Source organism: Falco punctatus (genome assembly GCF_963210335.1).
Source record: "Falco punctatus genome assembly, chromosome: 2".
Classification (NCBI taxonomy): Eukaryota; Metazoa; Chordata; class Aves; order Falconiformes; family Falconidae; genus Falco; species Falco punctatus.
In genome coordinates this window covers 24229876-24249809 of record NC_137581.1, presented here as the reverse complement: position 1 = coordinate 24249809, position 19934 = coordinate 24229876, and positions in this window count along the sequence as shown.

Genomic DNA, 19934 nt, shown 5'->3' with positions numbered 1-19934 from the left:
CAGCACTAGGTTCTCTAGATGGGTGACAAAGCCAAGCTTGAAAAAAAGCTTTCCTGATTTTTGCTAGCCTAAAGCTTAAACCTACTAGTTAGAATAAATGTTCCCGTTGCGCCTTCCCAGCTATGCCTGACAGAAGATCAAAGGAATTAAGTTGATGTGCTGCGTTGGGTTGTAATACGTTATTCAATACCAAGTCTGTCACAGAGATGTGGCAAGATACAAAGACACTGTTTAATACAAGAGATGATTAATTTTCACAGTTTCCAGGCTCTGCCAGTAGTAGCTGACCAGCTACAGGCTTTTAGGACACTAATGTACATATCATTTTATTAATAACAGTAAAACACCAAGTATTTTCAAACAACGTTCCTTCATTGTATTCTGTAGCTGGTCGTCGGGCTGTACTTCACTACAGATTACGGATCGTGTCTTTCAGGGGCTGCTTTAGAAGAAAACAAGTGTGTGCAGTTTTTCTTTGGCGGGCTGTGACATGTTATTTTAGCCCCTGAAATACATTAAGGGGCGTTTTACAAATGAGCTAGTCCAATGCAGTGCCTAAACGTGGATGTTATTGATAAAACTTTTCCCCAGACTTCGCTACTGGATTGCATCCTACATCTCAAAACCACTTTGAGCTGGTAGTAATTTAGTCTAGGATAGGTTTGCTTTAAATGAGCACCAGCCTTTATTCCAAAAGAATGTCCTTGTAGACAAGCTGTCAGACTTTCTTCTGGTGTTTGAGTGAAAAGATAGGAAAAGTAAATCTCCAAGAGTTTTGTATTGTTTTGCAGAAGTTGTATTTTTATTTTGTATATGTTGTGCTTTGGCTTTTCTTTAGACAGTACTTCCAGCAGAAAAACAAAGATGGATTTTTCTCCACAATGAATTTGTTTTTAAGAATGAAGATCAGATTGCTCTTACGACTGCTTCAAGCTGTTGAAAAATACAGCGTGGCTTCTGCTTCAGGAGCACCTAATTTTGAAATCCATCTTGCTGAAGCTATTGCTATTAGAGGTGACCCGCAAGAGAGACAAGCCTTCCCTTTTGCCACTTTATGATGGAATAAAAGACTTAGCTATAAATAAGCGTGGTCTACCTGTTTGCTGCATCAGAAGCTCAAGCCTTCACTGCAGCACGAGTGCTCAAGATCAAGTTAAGCGGTGAGATGGCAGAGCAGCAAGGAGCAAGCAAGATGGGCAAGCCTGGTTTTTTTAGCTACACCTTTTAAAATCTTGTTTATATTGTTAAAACATTTGACCTAAACGATGAGCATTTGTTGCAAAGGAAGTTCATCCTAATGGTTCCAACAGCCTTTTATCTATTAAGGTGGCAAAAGCTCAAATCACACATTTCTGACCTCCCAAAAGTTCTTCAATAAAACCAGGAAAGACCAAATGCTACAGCTTGAATGTCTGGAAAGGACCCAGCTCCCCGCACACCTTATAGCAGCAAGAGGTCACCATTTAAATGCTTTTTGCAAGATGCCATTCAAAAAATCAGGCTTATTGAGGGGAAACCGAGGACACGTGCCGCAATGTTTGCAAGTGCATTTGTTACCAAGAATAAAAATAATGTTTTCAAAGAAATGTTTGGGACAAGGTACAACATCCTTGACACCTCCTACTCCTTCCCAAATGTGAGAAATGGAAGAAAGCGCTGCAAATAATACCTTTATGGGAAAAGCCTCCCATGCCAAAGTGCTGGGGGTGACCACACTCTTCCTCAGCCCAGCCCAGGGGGAACATGCCTGTCCCCTAAACTCACACCAGCCAGCAGCACTACAGATGATGCAGGCTTGCAGCAGCCGGGGGTTACCGGTGGCAGCCGGGGGACCCCTCCTTGCTGCCTGCTCACTCCTGGTCCTGGGGAGACATTGGGCATGAAAACTGCCAGGAGGAAGGATGGCGCTGAGAGGCTGGCAGGCTCCTGCCCACAGCTGCGCCATGCAGAGCCTAAGCGGCAGGTGACTCCAGGGCCAGGGGCTCCATTGAAATGGAGATGCAAAGGGAGCAGGGCAGTGGGCTGCAGAGGGGGACCACAGGCACCAGCCCAGTGAAGGCTACGCAGTAAAAAGCAAAATCACGACACTCTTCTAAAAAGAAACCTCTCAACTTTCTGTGGTGATGATTCCTAGAAGAGAGAACTTTCTTGCAAAACGTGTGTTAGTAAATAATTGAATAAGTGACTCATGTTTTATTATCAGACTTGACTGCAGCGGCGCTTACGCTCGTTTTAGTTTTGTTGACACATTTCTACTGAAGCCTTCCAATGAGGAAGATGCCATGAACAAGCACTACATTGTAAAACAGATACTGGAAAATGCAAGTGAGGACTGATCACAGCCTGAGCCCCTCGGCACAGGAGCAACTTTAATGCCAGGTTTCGGGGACAGGAGGGTTTGGCTTTGCTATACCAGCCGCCGATGGCAAAGCGCTGGTGGCTTTCTGCTCCAGGAGACTGACAGGCACAGCACCCACGTGGGCATTTGGGCACTTTGCAGGACTGACCCTTTGGGTCCTGCCCCGGACTGATGGCTTGTTCCTGACTTGCACTCCAGGATGTCCAGCTGGCTCCCCGCGGGAGGCTGCCAGAACCTGCCTGCAGCAGGGACCCCCCTTGCACTGGCCTGGCTCGGCTGCGACTGAGCCTCCTTCCAACACGGCTTCCTTTGAGGTGGAAGAAGGAAATGATCTATTTTGGGGAGCATTCATGGCAGTTGTTCAGCAACAGCGGCACCATCTCGAGTGCTGCACACTCTGCTTCTGTGTGGGAGCACCCAGGCTCTGCCTTCCTGCCTCTGCCAGGGGGTCGCCCAGAAGTGCCCCTGCCCCCTCCTGCTGCTCCAGGGAGCAGGACTGAGTCTGGCTCCCCCCTGGCTGCCGGAGGTTGGATCCATGCTCCCCAGGTGGGACAGGAGGCTTGTTCTGCTGCCCCACCACCCCCAAACCATTGATGCCATTCCCTTGGTGCTTGGGGATATCCACCAAAGCACACCTAATGCCGGGAGCAGCTCCCGCCTTCCGCAGACCCACAAAATAGGGGGGGGGGGGGGAAACCATAATGTCGGTGTTGCCACAGGATGCAGCATCCTCAGGATGTGCTACCATCTGGGATTGGTGTCCCTGCTCCACCAGCCTCGACACTGCTCTTTGAATCCACTGCTCCTACTGACACGGGTTTTTCTTTCCATCTGAATCATTTAATATGACTTCAGAGCACAATGGAGCTGTGATTTTTTGCGAAGCCGCCAGCCTGCAGGAAACAGAAGGTCTCTGAATAAAAGGGAGGCTCTTGTTACAACTTCCCTCTTATTTACTGTTCCCAATAGCAGAGAAGTAAAAAGACAATGAATGAAATGGAGGATTAATGACGCGTAGCGCTGAAATATAAACACGGAGACTGCAAGTCCCAGAGCACTGCTCCAAGCGATGGCTTGTACCTGCAACACGCAGAAACCTCACAGCACTGGGACGTCCTGGGTTTAACAAGAATGGGGAAAAGGCAGAGGAGACTTGACAGGCGTTTTTTCAAAGGTAAACATACAAAATGTGAATTTTACAAGGACTTCTCTCTGTCTGTTTAGCGCTCTCAAAACTGGAGTTCAAGTTGATATCCCCAGTGCTCAACCACTGGCCCACAGCTTTTGCAGGGGAAACTCCCTTTCTCCCGATTTTTTGGCATTCATTTTAAACCCATAAAAGTTCAGGACAACTCCACCGTCCCACAGAAGGCTTTTTAAAATGCTTCAGAGAGAAACTACTGTGCTGCACAGTGAGTAGCTTTGCTCTTAAAATGGGTTTGGGGCGCTGGGCTTGCTCCCTTCTGCTCTTGCCCTTGGGTTGGTATCCAAGCACCTATAGATTACTAATCGTGGTCCTTATTTTTACCTTTTTAACCAGACATTTACCTGCAGTTGATTTCCAGCTGTAGATGTATTCACACAAGCCTTTGCAAAGGTGTTGAGCACTTCAAGTTAATTGGTAATAAATTAACCTTGGGAGAAGCCTCGGCAGAGCCACGACTTCAAGCAGGCTGTTTCTGTGGGGCCAGTTGTGTGCGTACAGCTTTGTGAAGGTCTTCAGTGAAGCAAAACGTAGGAAACGGGAAAACAGGAATGCGTAACACAATTCAAATCGCCTGAAATGTCTTTAATAAAAGGTTGGTTTGTATATCTGAATATCTGTGCCTGCCAGGTAAGTAGTGCTGATTTTTCTGGCTTTTAGATGCTGCATTTAATGTGAGGGTTGAAGCGAAATGGAGAGTGTAATTGTAAAAACTGATAGGGAAGCTGCTCCTGATCCTTATTCAAAACCTCAAAATTTAAACTGTTCCTTTTACAGTTCTCTTTAGAAAACATACATAAAAAAAGTTAATGAAATTTTATTTGGGCTACCTGCAATAATAAAATTCAAGTGACCTAAGTCTGAAAATACCACGATATGCCTGGAAGTGAATATAAAAATCTGGAGCATGTGATATAACTAAGGTAAAAACCAAACTCAACTGATGTGTGTTACCGCAAGACTTGGAGGATTACGTGAGTAGAAGTCTAGGTGGGCAAAGCTGTGGTGCTGGCTCCCTGCTCGCTGCTGTAGGGCCCCTGCTGAGCCCTGCCCAGGCCCTGCCTTGCCTTCCCCTGCCCAGGCTGGGCGTTTTGCAGCTTGCACGGCGCTTTCTTTCGCTTTCTCTTTCTTCAGGGCTGTGCCAGATGGGTTGCAACAACCTCCATTGATCGTTTACACTGTTTGCATGGAAATTATAAAAAAAAAACAAACCCATAATGTTTTTAATGTTAGATTTTGTAAAAAATACGGCTTCTAAAGCTATGCTGGTGCTGCATTAACTTGGTCAGTGATACCCTATTACATGCCCTTTTTAAAATACTTTTCCATTAACCTCTCAGCTGCAGCTCCCATATTTAAACTCAGTGGGTGTCCCCTGGCCGGGAGGAGAAGGGTGACCCCCATGGTCCCACCGCCCCGAGCTCCTGGCACTCCAGCCTCCAGGTGACACCTCCAGAAGCTTGATTTGCTGACAGTTCCCTGGTGAGGAAGAAGAGGTGGGGCAGAGATGCCTGGGGTCTCTGGTCAAAGGTATGGGTGCTTCCCGTGCAGGTCCTTCACTGCTTGCCTTTGATTTTATTTATTTTACCGTAATTAGTAATAGAGAGGTCCTGAGCAACCCAAATGTGGACAGTCTTTGGAGATCCAGATAACAAAATTTGGGAAGAGTCTGGTTTTTCCTCCTTCCACCTGTTAGAGCCGGTGCTGGAGGCTCTCGGTCGGGATGGGGGTTTGCCACTGGGCCCTGCTGGGTCCCCTGTCTGGCCGTGCTGCTATGGCATCCTCTGAGCTGGGGGCACCAGTCCTGTCCTGGCATTATCCCATGAGGATGCACACGTTGACAGCCTTGCGAGGTCATGGGAGCTGCGTGGCACTGGTCAGCTAGCCAAGCCACGTGCTGCCAGCGCAGCCAACTGCCAACACACGTAAAAGGACATTTTTCCCAAAAGCTGGAGTTCCTCAAGGCAGTGAAATACTTTGACTGACTGAATAGTTGGTTGCTATAAGGATCAAAAAACTCTGCTCCTTCAAGAAGACTTACATCCTACAAAAATTATTTTCATCGCGTGCCGGTGAATCACAGCGTTCAGGAGGAGCCCTGACTGCGATGCAGCCAACTCCAAGCAGGTGCTCTGGGACCCGGAGCTGCAAAATGTTGCCTAAACCAGTGGCACTGCCCGGGGGCGGACTGGGGCGTGAGTAAGAGCGCAGGGAGTTTTTTCACTATATGTCTGATGAAAGTCCCTGTGTTTCACATTTCGTTGCTGTAACTGAGCTGCCAGATTTAATGCGTTCGATCTCCAGGGGTTGATGGAAACTGCAGGGATGTTCGTGGTGCTGGACACCGAGGGAATTGTCTTGGCCCCCCACATCCCTGCTGTCCCCATGGCCCCATGGGTGGCAGGTGTGGACGGGGGTTCTGTTCATCCATGGGGCTCCTTTTGGGAACCTGGGACACACCTCCTGCCCACCTGCTGCTCATCCCAGCGCTACAATTTTGTGGCAGACTAGTCGCATCCTGCTGCTGGAAAATGCTGCTGAATCCCAGGGTTTTGGACCTCGAGGACAGACATCCTAGTGCTCTTACAGGCATTATCCCTGGGGCTGCTTGAATTTACAAGAATGCAAAGAAGTTAAGTGAGCTCTGAATATAAACTGAAATGCTTCTATTTCATATAATAATGCTAATAAAGAAAGTGTGCTAGATTTTTTCCCCCTTTCCTCCCCAACTTTCTAGTTGCAGCGCATCACTAGCAGAAACTCAATGAATCTTCCTGATAAGAAGATTCCCAAAGTCTATAGGGCATTGCCTGCTTTTGGACTTGTTTGTTTGGTTGTGACTGCTCCAGCAAGTCACCTGGAAGTTCATATAATCACCGTAATACAATAGATATTTTAAAAAAAATAGATTATATCTTGTTATAAAGTCTGAGGGTCTGACCCTGCCAGGGTCCTTGCAGGCTTTAGTCTCTCTTCCAAGGCTGCTGGACACTGGCCCCCCAGCCAGGAACCTTAAACCTCACCCCTCAAAATGAAGGGGGATTTCTAAAAGGGAAGCTGTGTTCTCAGTGCCTTGGCCAGCTGGGCCAAATAGGAGTGCAGGGAGAGGGGCGCAGGTTGCTGTCCCCCGTCACAGCCACCCACCACCCCACGCCTCTCTCCTCCTGCGTCCCCTGGGATGACACGAGTAATAGGAGCTGCGCACGCCCGTGACGACTCCCCGGCATTCCGGGTGTTTGATCCCGAGGAAATCGTCAGTGAGCCAGGAAATGTCAAGATTACATCACAGGCAGAATTTTTTTTAAGTCCCTGAAAAAAAGTTTGTTAAAGCCTGCTTCTCTGCAGCATGATCCCAGCTGCTTTTGTTTTTGCTTCACATTTCAACTTTACAGGACCAGGCAGGCAAATCCTCCCCCCAAATATCACTTTACGTTTCTCTCCCTTTGATTTACAGCACCTTTGCTCGCCATGGCCTCGGCACTCGCTGGGGCTGGAGTCCCTGCTTTGCTGGGCCCCTGCTGAGGGGCAGATGTGTGGGATGCCCGTGGGCCGCATCCTGCGGCTGATGCATCCCATCGCTCCAGCACCCGAAGCCCCTGGCTGAGCGCAGGTGTTGGGCCTGTGGGGATGCTGACTGGAGTCCAGTTTGCCCACACTAGGAAAGGACGATGGGGACGTGGGAGCAGAGCCACCAGCTGCTTCCCTGTGCATTTGCTCATGCTCTGGGTGGGCGCCCTGGGCAGCCTGACAGCAGTACAGGGAGGTACCGAAACCTCATAGCAACACTGCACCTCGTTATTCCACTCATTTTGCAATACTGTTAAGGAGCATCCAGCAGAGTATGTGACCCACACATGTTTAATTTCTTTTACAGTCTCTGTTTTGATATATGCTGGATGTGTTTTTATAAAACAAAGATTTATTGGAACCTGGAATTTTACAGCTTTAAGGTTCAATTGAGTCCAGATTGTGAGTTTCTCCTTTTGGAAGAGGAGGAGAAGGTTTAAAAGAGCCCAAAGAAGCGTGTTCTGCCTGTCGCAGTCGTGAAACTCTAGGCCAAGGATGACACCTTTTTGCTTAACTTCTACTGTAATGTCAAAGCAAAAATTTACCATCAAATATTATGTCTTCCATATGCGATGCCCTGCTGTAGATATAGATCACATCAATTGTGTTGGTCTTCTTTCTTTTAAGTTATTATCTGTGCCACAAGAAAGCCAGGACTCAGTGTGGAATCCAAGGAGGAACGGCAAGTCAGCACAAACCCAAATCACGTATAATTAATGGTAATGTGTCTTCACTTAAAAATGTGCGCTTGCGCTCTTGATTTTTCTTGTAAAAACACAGCGATGCTTTTGCTGCCTACGACACTCAGGAAAGCAATGTATTTTTAAAACACATTTAGAGCTGCAGGAGTATCTATTAAACACATTCCATGTATTTATATAACATTAAGCATAAACCAAAGTGTTTTCTTGTACGCTAAACATAGCTCGGTAAAGACTAACATCTGCTTAGAGGAAAACTCAGCTCCCGTTTTGTAGCAGAGCAAACCTGAAGTATGCTCTGGGGATCTGCCCAGAGAGGTGGTAGACGCCCCATCCCTGGAAACATACAGGGTCAGGCTGGACGGGGCTCTGAGCAACCTGATCTAGCTGGAGGTGTCCCTGCTTATTGCAGGGGTCTTGGACTAGATGACTTCTAAAGGTCCCTTCCACCCCAAACCATTCTGTGATTCTAAGAAGTAACTCCATTGTCTCCTGCAGTTATTTTGCCCTGTGGCAAAGGTCCCTGTACCGTGGGGGTTTGAGTAAGAGAAGGTCGTATGGGCACCTGCTCCTTGCCCTGCAGAAGCTGAAGGCAAGCAACACTGCAAGAGAATAATGAAATGCTGGTTTTCTGATTCACTACCTGTGTCAAATAGCCCTAAGTGCTCTGATAGGAAACTAACAGCATCCAAGGAAGCAGAGCCCAAGTCCAGCTCTCTGGTTACCACGACATAGGTAAACAAACAAGTTTATCACAAGTGATGAGGGCATCGTGCCAGTTTCAGTTAAAAGAAGAAAAAACCCGACCCCAAACCAACAAATTATTACAGCATGAGGAAAGTCCTGAATGAAAATGATTGTTCAAGCGAACACCAGAAATATATCTTGTCATAAACTCAGGCCTCCACATCTGCTTCACCACCAGAGGATTCTTTATAAACAGCCTCTTTAATTTTATCTAACAGCCTGTTCGCAGACATGCAGTCCAAAAATACATCTCCTTTTCCTCCTCGCACCATCCTGAGCTTGGCAGGGCACCAAACATGAGGTTCAGCTCCTAGTTCAAAAAAGCCCTTCTTTAAGCATCGACTCTAAGCTTGATTTAATAAAAACTCTGTCCAGCTTCCTCCAGGCAGCCCTAATGGGATGCAGAGCCCTGCACCTCTCCGGGGCTGCTGCAGACCTGCTCCATGTCGGATGGTAAGACCGTTTTATGGTGAAATGAAATTACATTACCCTGCAATGGAGTTGGGGAGCAGGATGGTGTTTTCCACAGTGCCTTCTCCAAGGGTTACAGAGCTTTGCTTTCTACTGTGCCACCCTCCAAAAATGGGAGTGAGTGGGCAGCATAGGAAAAGTGGAGCAGAAGCTGCAGCAAGGGATGCCCTCGTGCCGCCTGGTACCCAGACCTCAAGCAACCCCGAGGGATGCCCTGGTGCTGCTGGTACCCAGACCACTCTTCCACTGGCCCTGCCTTCCTCAGGGGAATGGGGGGAAAAAGCATCAAGACCCCTGAAATGGCTTCCAGCTCCTGAGTGCCCGGGGAAAAGGTGCATCTGTCACGTCCCCAGTGTGGCACTGCACTGCCGAGTGCTTGTAGGTGCTTCTGAAGGAGAGACTGGGCAGCCACTGAAACAAAAGCAGTGTTACACTGGAGCTTGTTCCTGAACAGTCCCCCCAACACCACTGGAAGGACAACCACCTTTGTGCCTCCTGACGCTGATGTTCCCAAGCCAACAGCGATTTTCTGGCTGCTGATTGCCTGGGAAGGCTGGAAGGGTTATTGGCTGCCTTGTAAACCAGGGCCAAAATGGTGATGCTACCCTAGAAGATGAAACACCTCCTTGCTGTGAGGGCTGTGCCAAATTACTGGCCCAAACTTACAAAGAAATTAATGCAAGAAACACCACGTACTGTAGGATTCACCGCAATGCAGGGTTTAGTGCTAATTAGCTGGATAATTGAAAACATTTAATAATTATCCCATTTGACAAACCAAGGCATGGCTTTCAAGCCCTGAAGTTTGTGGTGGTAAATAAATATTAATGGCCTGGTGCATCTTGATGTCCAGGGGAAGAGGATGTTTAATAGTTTCTTCTTATGGTTCAGTTGTTTATTTAAATTACTTGGAAGCTAAACCAGCAGCAAACATAACCAGTACTGGGGGGTGGGGGGGGCGGGGAGGGAGTTAATAATCAGTAGATTTTATTTAGTATTGCAGCAAAAGATTAAATGGAGTTTCCTGAGTGTTCAGTGAGGCAGATCCCATTGGCAAGATGCAGAGGGGAGGATCAGCAGACACCACCCCCCCAACCCCCCCACCCCCCCCCACCCCCACCCCCACCCCCCCCAGAGCCTTCGTTGTGCTAATGGAGGCGAATTAGCAGTGCAGCTGTGAACAAAAGGGAACGGCTGCTTCTGGCACAGGGTGCTGCAGGGACTCTCTTGGCTGGTACGGGGGATGCTGGTGGCATCCTGGGGGTTGTTGTCACCTCTCGGGAGGGATTTGCTGACTGGTCCTTGTGGCTGTGCCAGGGCAGCTCAAGAGCCTTGTGCTTCTCAGCTGTCAGTCCCCCCCAGCTCTTGTCCCCCACAGTAGGGAGGGCACTGGGGTTTGCTGGGGTGGGGGGCTTAACGGTCCCTCCAGTCATGTACCCCGAATTTCCCTTTACAAGGGATGCTGACATTCATCCGATGATGCCTTACTGGTCTGACCTTGGCTGATGCCTTTCGGCTGAATTTCAGCTGAATATTTGGGAGAAATAAATTGAAGACAGTTAATTGCAAGGGAGAAGCGGGTTTAGCTGACATGCTGCCCAGCTGTGAGCCGCAGTACACTGGTCCTTCCTTTAATGTACTACAACAGGGACGTAATTCAGTTTTAAATTAGACGGCATATATTGGAAATCTTGCCGTTTTGTAAACCACATTTCAGAAGGTATTTTACTTACACAAGCATCCACTCATTAGCTGTATCAAAATGCTAATGATACCTGGTGAAGGCCCTGCAGGAGCTACTGCCATCACTGCATTTCACATCTCCCTAGCACGGGTTCAGATAACCCCAGCTGCCGGGCACGCATGGACCTTCCTGGCACCTCTTTTTTTGGCCAGTCCCATGGCCGGTGGGGTCAAATGGAAAAGCTGCTTTCAAGTGAAGAGACCCAGAGGGATGCGGTGGGCAGGGGAGTGGGAGGCAGGCAAGCACAGGCACCTCTGCCCAGCTGATGGATCTGCTGTCTTTGGAGAGTTCCCAAAGTCAGCTGGATGAAGCCCTGGAAAACCCCTCCCCTTTCTAAAGCCCTTTCAGCCTCAGTTATTCCACCTGGAGCTTGCAGGCAGTGACAACCTGGCTCTGAGCATCCCAGCTTTCACCATATGGGATGCTCCTCGAAACCCCTTCGGGCAGAGATGCTGAGAGCCTTCTCCCAGCAAAGCCTGGAGGAACTGTCTCGCCCCGGCTTGTCTGATGCTGCAGATGGAAGGAGGGCAGGGAAGAAGCTTGAGAAGGTCACACCAAGGCTGCAATTTCCAAACCCGTGCGAAGGAGCTGGATGCCTTGACTCTCTCCAGCTTAAGCACTCACTCTTGGCTGTTAACAGAGTATGCCGTAAATTTAGCATTTCCTTTACCTATTCAAGGAGAATTTGAGGGAGTTAATACCCAGGGGAAATCTTTTTGCCTGCAGTGGCTATTCTTCCCCATGGGTGGCAGGTAGAAAATTGCAGCTTGTGGGCAACCTAAGGCAGCGTGGCCATAAAAGCAGCAAAAGCTGAGGAAGGGAAATGCAGCCTCAGATGAAGCTGAGACAGTAAACAGAGAAAGAACACTTCTGAGATGTCCATAGGTTTCCTGGATTCGTTTCTTTCCTTTCCCAGCATTTTGCTGAGCACTACAGGATTCAAGCCATTATTATTTTAAGAAGTTTTTTGGCTTTTCTGCCTGCAAAAATAGTCATCACTTGTAAATTGAAGGCATCACTGTCTTATCTGGTCTGCAGCCAGAGGGGCTGGAAGCAATAGAAGAAGTGTGAACTTTCTCCTTCATCTCAGAGAACATTAACTTCAAAGCGCAGCCATAAACTTTCAGATGTAATGACTATTTGTCCAAAAGAGAAACACATCAGCTTGGTCAATGACTGAAAGGTATAAAACACAGAGGTTACATTTGCTAAACACTTGTGAAAAATACATGGTTGTAGTTGGGTGCATGGAGGGGTAAGTTATTATTGAGTTATTTGGGCAGGCAGACCCTAGGGGGAAAATCAAGGTTTTCATGGGTTGTTGTAGGTTCAGCATCGAGTGGCTTCTGTCCCCGAGGAGGCTGGTCTGCCGTGTCAGACCATGGCCCAGCGTGCCTTTGGGTGCAGACATTTGTCACCGACCAGGGACCTTGCAGCTGTGTTGTCAGCCACACCACTCTGACACTTTTCCTTCCATGTCTCCTTCCAGCTGCTCAGGCAAAGCCCTTAGGACCACCAGCACTTTCTCTTGTGTCCTTGCTTGAGCTGCGTGAGCACTGACGGGTGGAAAAGCCTCTGCTGGGTGCAGCCGCCTTGCCCCCCAAGCATCGCTGAGCTCCAGGGCGCCCGCTCCCTGGGGGGTGATGCAGGCAGCCCAGCAGTGCTGAAACACCCCAGGCGGGCACATGCAGAGATTTCAAGACAACTTCAGTAAGATTCCCCAAATCCTTTTTTTTTTTTTTTTTTTTTTGTTTTAACATGCTTTCCATTTTTCTGTTGAAAATTCCCTGGAAAAAGAGACTAAGGTTGTCTTTTTGTTTCTGTGGCTTGCATATGAGGAATCTGGAGGGAAGAAATTTTCTATTATGCTACTTTTTTCCCCGGGGTAATCATTGCACATGTCCTGCCTGAGAACATCCCTTCCCCCCTCAGCCGTTAGGGCTTGCATGAGGAGCCCGGACCCTGCCCTCTTCCTGGGTGGCGGGTGCTCTGTCCTTGTGCACAGCACACAGCATCCAGGGAGAGCACTTTGTAGGATTAATCAACTATTTGGTGAAAGTGCTGTTAAAAGAAGAAATTGGGAGGACTTGTTGCTAGGGATCGGCTTGCTGGGGCTCTGGGGCCTGGGGCTGTGGTCCAGACCTGTGTGATTCCTGCCTGAAGATGGAGAGAAAGAAGTGCTGAAGTATGAAAAGAGATCTTGAAAGGTCTGTAACATCTTCTGCCAACATCTTTTTTGAATCAGCTCTGTGTGAACAAGCAAGAGCCCAGGAGAGCCATGTCATCCTTGCAGAAGAGCTGGCCTTACTGGAGGGCAGCTCCACGTGAGATGGGGAATGGAGGGCTGCCACCACTGCCACAGGAGCAAAATGTTGTTGGGGCTGCTGGCTGCTCCATGGGCTTCACCAGCATCTCACTTTACCCTTGCTTGTGCTCGCATGTCCCCTCATCCCCCTGTGAGGCACTGAAATGTGAAAACTCTGTAGGAACCCAAGGAGCAAAACTGAGACCTCCTTGCTCACCATGTATGCTTAGGTCCCCAAACCTCTTTTGGAGTGGATGGAGCTGGTGGGGTGCACCGAGGTCCTTCACCACACAAATGGTGTTGGCAGATGATGGCTCAGCTGCTGAAGACTCTCCCTACCCTGGATGTTCTCTGGTCTCCAGCAGGTGAGTTACCAAGTGGCCTTCTCCAGGCCAACCCCTCTCCTCCTTCAGCATCCCAAACTGAGCTCCTCCCAGCACCCTGGGGAACAAGCCGTGGGGACAGCCGTGGAGGGCTGGGCGTAGGGGTGGCAGCAGGGGTTGAGTTGGTGTTCTGGAAATGTAAAGCACAACCATATGCTGAATCCACTTTGTCACTCTCCTCCTCATGGCACGTCATCTTCTGCCCCCCTCGCCTTGCTCTCAGTGGAGACCTAAGGATAGCTGTTAAGAGGGAGTGGTGGGGCAAGAGCAGCAACAGGGGGGGCAAATAAGTCATTTCTTTTGAGGTACGGTTGGCCCTACTCAGGTAAAACTAATGCAATGCCAGCAGGTCCTACATTCAGAAGATCCCCAAGGGTATTGCTGGAGCACAGTGCTCAGTTTCTGCTGTCGTGCCACTGCTCAAGGGAGGGCAGGCAGCTTCTTGGCTCCTTTCCCCCCTGCGCTTTGTAGGTGTGTTGTGTGTTTAAACCTGGTCTTTGCAAAAGGATCCACTACAGCAATCCCCTTCCTGTGCCTGAAGTGCCATTTTCTGCCTCCACTTGATCAGGACTTGGGCTTCAAAGCACACAGGGAGCAATGACCTGTTTTATTACATGGTCATAAAGCAATGGCCCTTTCTCTGTTTCTCTGTAAATAATAAACAGTAGTTATATTTGTAAATGGAGACCTGCCAGAGACTTTGAGTGTATGAGATGTGAGATTTACTCTGAAAAAGGAAAGAAAAACCCAAGAATCCTGACAACTTTCTACCTGGCTGTGCAGCTGCGCTGGAAAAGGTGCCCTGTGAATCAAAGGGAACCCGCTCCTGTCCTCCCCAGGTGCCGCAATGCTCCATCTATTAGACCAGATATTAGTTATCAGGCAGCGATGTGAACAAATGTGAACTTTGCTTTTCAGGTGCTGTGAAAGCCAGCAGGATGCCAGATTAGATTTAGGAAAACATCTATGGATCCATTGCCTTCTTCAGCCTTGCACCATTCCTTAAAACCCTCTGTTGCTCTGGATGAAGACAGAAGGCGCGGCTGTGGACAATCACAGCTGTAGAAGCATAATTGCAACTGCTGTCTGAGAGCTGTTTAGTGTTTCTGATAATCCTTGAGACCTGCAGCAAATGAAGTGTTCTGGGGCAGGGATACAGTACATGAACAACTCTGCAGAAAGACTCAAAAAACCCCACCTCTGACCTTTTGGTGTTTACATTTCACCGAAGGAAAAGATGCTCTGAGCACAAGCGCAAGTTCAGACTGAAGCCCAGATTTCCCCGCTCCGGGATTTCAGGCATTTGGAAAGCCTCTCTGAGGTAAGCCCTGTGCCATGGCTTACCCTAAAGGCTGAGATGCCACCATAATTCAGCTCTCAGCCTAGTCACCGGCCAGCAGCCACTTCACCACTAGTCCATTGACACCAAATCCCACCAGTTCATTTTGTACGTTCGGAGGGGTGTTCAGCTTCTGGGGAGGTAATGGGAAGGTGACAGCAGCGAAGTCTCATGTCAGCGTCAAGAGCAACTGTGTTTCAGCAAAACCTCCCTCTAAACCTCATACACTGCCTAACAGATGGTACATCTGTTTCCATTTCCAGGATGATCTCACTAATCACTTTTTAAGAAACTAGCATTCAGAGTTAATCAACATGAGCTGAATTACAGTAAAGGTTCCTACAGCAATGGAAAAATCCCGTGCAACTCCCTTTCCCCAAGTTATCCTCTTGGATAGCTGGGTTTATCCTCTGCCTGAATTCTGCCCAAAGCCCTGTGATCCCTGCAAAGACAGGGCTCCTCTCCAAAGAGCTTCTGCCTCTCCTGGGTTTTTGTCTATTTGACAAGGCAGATCTGCCAGGGGTTGATTTTTCTGTTCAGTAGTCAAACTAAAAGCTCAACAAACATGATATAGGTCAACCCCAAAAGTCTCACAGGAATGGAAGGGTGGATTCCTAAGGTGACCTCATCTTCAGCCACAAGGCTTATGAAGAAAAGCTATCGTCCACTATGATCCACTGCCTACAACTTGGGCTCAAAGCACTTAAGATGCCAGTTCAAAACCCTTCTGATTCTCATACAGAAAAAGATTTTAAAAAAGGTCTCCCAGAAGCAGTATCACACCTGGTGTGCCAGGCAGCGCTGGAGGCATGCTGGGGCGGGAGCACAGCAAGGCAGGAGACCTGGCAGTGCCTACATTGCCCAACAAAAGCAGGCCAGGGCAGAGTGGCACTGCTGGGCTCAAAGGCATGGCACCTAGAGCTTGTCCCTCGAGGAGAAAATTTGTCGTGGAAACAGCTACTGGGAGTGATCCAAACACGAGCTTCAGAGTTAGCAGAATCCAGCAAAGAATGAGCAGGAGTCCCTGGGGCTGGAGTCCATCCCCCCTTTGCTGGTGATGTAGACATGCCTGCCAGATGTGCCTACACCACCAGAAATTACTCCCTCATACAACTCACGGGTCCTCATCCTTGATTGTCCCCATCGTGTTGGTTAGCACATGCCTATGCTCTCTTCTACACTTGGACAAGCAGCTCCCTCCAACTGCCAAGCAGCACTGCTCTGGGCGTAGCTGCTCCTGGGACAGCTTTCAAGTGCCTCATGGGCAAGCTTTCCCTTCCCTCATGATGCTCCTCCTGCATGGTCCCACCAGCCTTCCATCCCCCAGCTCTCCTGAATGCTCTCATGCGTCATTCCAGGGCATGCAACACACTCTGACTGATTTACGCTACGGAAACCCAACACGGGTGAGCTATAGCATCGTCTTTATTATGCCGATCATTTTGAACTGAGATAAAAAGAAACCCTTCCTTAGTTCCATAGGCACAACACCCAGAGCCAAGCTGAGCTGGAGTCAAGTGCCACGTCATGCAGCCAAGGCCAGCGGGCTGACCCTGAGCAGTGTGGACACAACCGCTCTCAAGCACTACCTCCTGGCTCCCAGGCCAGCTCTCTGGGGCAGGCAGTTGAGCCTTGTAGATATTCCTGCTCCATCTGGTCCAATAAACGGTATAAATAATTTATATAACATTAAACCCTGGGCAGGAGGATTAGGAGAGCCCTGTTGCAGGCTGTCCCACGGTCTGTGGTTTGGCCAGAGTCTTAAGATGTAGCACGTGTCAGCTAAACCCTTGCTCCAGCTGAGGCAGAGAGGGTGTCCAAACCTCTCTTCCCAGTGTGACTTGTCTGGGCTTTCTTCTGCTATCCGCCTCAAAAAAAGTCAAAAAAGGCTTCTCTTTGGAAATATCAAACCAAGCCATTTTGATATTCCTAATTTTATGGGTTAAATCTGATGAATGTATTTCACACCAACTTTTTTGGTCAACCAGAATTGTGCTTTTCAGTGAATGAACTGTTCTTCAGAAACCATTGGCTCTACTTGGACCCCTCTTCCCACTGCCAGAGAAGATGGCAGGGATGTTGTAGGTCATACTCAGTGTATGGATCATCTCTCCTCTGGCTCTCATGTAGCTACCAGCTGGTCCCACTCTCTGCCAGCTCTTCTGCTTGGAGACACCAAGCTTCTTCAGTGGTCTCCATCTCTCATTGTGGGCAGCTTCTTCCTTACCCACACCTCTCCTGCTGCCCTCAGAATAGCCACGTAAGGATTTGGTTATCGAACTTAATTTCCACATTAAGGATTTTCAGCTATTCTTATTGATGCTTCTGTGTCCTTGCCTTCAGGATACAAATCTTTATGATTCCATCAGGTTATAACATCTATTGTCTGTTATATTTTAAACACCTTCTTAGGGACAGGTACAAACACAGCAATGGTAATTTTTGCTATCAGGACACAGCAATGGATCTTCACAGGTGGCTTGGCTGAGAATAGCCACACGTCCTCTGAGGACATACTACTTGACCCTGATTTTTTTTTGCTGCCTCCATCAGCATACCCACCAGCATCAGTCAGCAGGGTTCTACAAAGCTCACTGGAGCCATTAGAGGCTGTTAAATTGGCAGCCTTGGCACTTCAGGGCAAGAGCTGCCTGCAGGAGGTGAAGCCACATGTTTGTGGTTGCGGTCCTTTTAAAGCTGATTTATTTTACAGGAATTTCATGATGTGCAGCTGGCAGCAGCAGCCAGCAGCCATGGCAGCATCCAAGCTCCACTTCAACATCTTCAGAAAGCCTCTGGCCTGGCAGGGGACCCCTGGAGCCCTTTGGAGACCACCTGGGTACCGCTGTGGTTGAGGATGCTGCAGCCTCCAATGGGGGCTGGCCATCTCCTGCAGTGCCAGTGGCCTCAGCCCAGGTCGAGCTCCTGAAGAAGGGTGCAGCTCCACAGGGTTGGGGCTGAGGGACACTGGGGACTTCCCACCAGGATCACAGAGATGCTCAGCCACCCCAGCCCCCCAGCAGCACCAGGAGGAGGTGGAAAGTGGCAGCAGTGGGAGACTCCCTCCTGGGGGGGCGGCCAAGACCCCCATCTGCTGACCCAGCCTGGCATCTAAGGGTGTTTGCTGCTTGCTGGGGCTCTGGTTCTGCTTTTCCATGAGGCCGCCAATCAAGCCACCAGGGCAGACCTGGAGCACATCAAGCATGACTACATGTCTCTGGGGGCGAGGGCCAAGGGCATGGGGTCCCAGGTGTTTTTCTGCTTAATCCTGCTGCTGATGGGGAAGGCCTTCAGGAGGAGTGGATGGATCCTGCAGTGCAACTACTGGCTGTGCAGCTGCTGTTGACAATGGTACGGTTTTTATAACCATGGGACCCTCACTGAGGATTGAGAACTGCTGGGGAGGGATGGGATCCACCACACCAAAGGGGAGCACCACCACCACATCAAGTGGGCTAGCAGGCTGGCCAGCCTGCTGGCGAATAACTTGAACGTAGGAACAATGGAGGAGGGAGTTGGCAAGTGAGGAAGTGCTGGATCAAGTTGGCAAGGAGAGGGTTCAGCGTGATGTGTACAGGAGAGACATCATAATCAACAAAACAGGGCTGAAGGGATCGAACCTCAATAATATGCACAGAGATGAGGAAGTGCCTATGGGAGAACTTTATGGTAGAATCTCTCATTTCTCTTCCAGGAGATCAGTACGACTGGGTATCTTTCTGAAGTGCCCATACACTAATGCACACAACATGAGGAACAAACAGAAGAAACCAGAGGTCTGTGTGCCATTGTAGGGCTACACTCATTGAGATTATGAGTTGTGGTGGAATAGCTCACTGCTGTGAATGCTGCCAGGGATGACTACAGGCTCTACAGGAAGAACAGGCTAAGGCAAAAAGCAGGGAGTTCCCTTGATTTGAGGGAACAGTGTGAAGGCATGAAGCTCTGCCTTGGATTGATGAAGAGCCACTTGAGAGTTTATGGGCCAGGAGAAGTGGGTAGACAAACATGGCTGACATTGTTGTGAACATATTCTGTAGACCACCTGATCAGGAAGAAGTAGTTGAGGCCTTCTTGAGGTGACTGGAGGAAGCTTCATGTTTGCAGGATAAGGACATGGGAGACTTCAACCACCCCAATATCTGGTGGAAGGTCAACAGACCATGGCACAAGCAATCCAGGAGGACTCTGGAGTACACTGATAATAACTTTCTGATGCAGGTGACTGAAGAGCCAACAAAGGGGGACAATCCACTGGACTCAGAATCACAAAGAAGGAAGAAACGGTCAGGGATGTGAAGGCTGGGGTGGCCTTGGCTGCGGTGACCATGAGATTGTGGAGTTCAGGATCCCAAGAAGAGGGAGCATGGCAAGAGCAGGACCACAGCCCTGGATTTCAGGAGAGTAGACTTCAACCTCTTCCGATTGCTGCTTGGAAGAATCCCATGGGATACAGTCCTGCAAAGAAGAATGGTCCAGGGGAGCTGGCTGATTTTTAGGGACCAGCTTCTGCAAGCTCAAGAATGGTCTATGCCCATCAAACAAAGGCAGCACGATGAACAAGGAGGTCCTACAAAACTCAGACACAGAAAAGCACACAAGGGTGGAACCAGGGTCAAGTAACCCTGGGAATAATATAAAGACACTATTGGAGTGTGCAGGGATGGAGTTAGGAAAGTCAAAGCTCACCTAGAGTTTAATCTGGTGAGGGACATGAAAAGCAGCATGAAGGGCTTCTACGGCTGGAAAATGTGGGCCTGCTGCTGAATGAGGAAGAGGGGACCAGCTCATTCTGGACATGGAGGAGGCTTAGGTAGTGATGGAAGGTCGTTGGGACAAGTAATGTTTTTTTGAAGGGGAATCCATCCTTAACCAACTTGATAGCCTTCTATGATGACATGACTGCCCTGGTGAATGAGGGAATAGCAGTGGATGTTGTTTATCTCAACTTTAGCAAGGCTTTTGACACTATCTCCCATGACATCTGTGTAAGCAAAATGATGAAGTATGGGCTAGATATGTGGACAGTGAGGTGGATAGAAAACTGGCTGAACTGCCAAGCTCTAAGGCTGGTGATGAGTGGCATGAAGTCTAGCTGGAGGCCATGCACTAGT